This window comes from Haliotis rufescens, unplaced genomic scaffold (assembly GCF_023055435.1).
Source record: "Haliotis rufescens isolate VD_foot unplaced genomic scaffold, xgHalRufe1.0.p SCAF_7, whole genome shotgun sequence".
NCBI lineage: Eukaryota > Metazoa > Mollusca > Gastropoda > Lepetellida > Haliotidae > Haliotis > Haliotis rufescens.
The window spans coordinates 5,628,200-5,629,553 of NW_025964361.1; positions in this window are offsets into that span (position 1 = coordinate 5,628,200).

The window sequence follows — 1,354 nt, forward strand, 5'->3', positions numbered from 1 at the left end:
TGCCCACGTTTCGAGAAAGCTGAACTTTGCTCCCGGGACTTCTGCAATCGACTGCATAGTGGATGAAAAGTTTTAATATCCCTCGTTTCGTGGAATATAATACCATTCTTTAAATAGAGATGTGGCGTTGATGTGTATGTATTTCTCTTCAGAATATATGGGCTACATGTGTATGGTATTGCTGGTTGTTAAATCGTGTACCTGTGTACACGACAAGCCAGAAACACGTGGTGTGAGGGCCAACAACATTCATTTCCCTGATGTGGTGATCCTCTGTAAGGATGAATATGTAATAAATAGAAGCAAGTCATGGGGTTTTCTTGGTCAAGTGTGTGTCGTTTTTTAAAATCATTCAGTTAACTAAGTGAAGTTCGAAAATCGCCATGCCTAGATTCAATAATAATGCGAAAAAAAAATGGCAGGAGCTGACTTGAGTGAGTGAATATGGTTTTACGCCGCTTTTAGCAATATTCCAGCAATATCACGGCGGGGGACACCAGAAATGGGCTTCACACATTGTACCCATGTCGGGAATCGAACCCGGGTCTTCAGCGTGACGAGCGAACGCTTGAACCACTAGGCTACCCGACCGCCCAGCTGACTTGAAGTTGGTGAATGACAAAAATCAGTGCCAAGACATTTCAACTTTGCGCAGAGCACAATTTCCCGATTTTTGGACTCACAAAACACAAACGAACTGACGTGGCCGTCAAGGTCGCCATATCTCAAAATAATTGATTTGTTGGATGAGCTAGACAGACGTATTCTTTCACGTCAACCAGGGCTACAGAATCTGCATCAATTACGCCAAGCTCTTCAGGATGAATGTGCAGCCATTCCATAATGTCATAAGCAGGTATCTTGGTTCCACGGGCATGATGCGTCGTGCAGTCATTCAGGCCAGTGGTAAACACACACGGTACTAGGCTTTACGACTACAGTGAGATTGTGACCGGCATTTGCATTTTCTTTTTCCGTATCACGTTTAAAGCAGTGTATAAGACCTCTTGAATGAACCTCTTGAAAACCACATGAGCAAAAGCTTTTCCACACCAACAATAAATCTCTACCAAAAGCAGAGTCGACTGTACGCTGCCAACTATATTATGAACAAGTCTTTATGAATCACTATAAAATAGTGATGATACCAGGCGTTCTCGAAAACGTGAACGTATCCCGCCGCGACAATGGCACAAACACACGAGGAGAGCACGCTCCCACCCACACACGCGTGCACACTCAAATGGGAAATATTTATATTTTGTCAAATAACGGTTTTTATTAATAAGTAGATATTTTCACGATCTTTCTCTTGAAACAACAGTGTAACCAATAGATAAGCAGAAAGATAAGA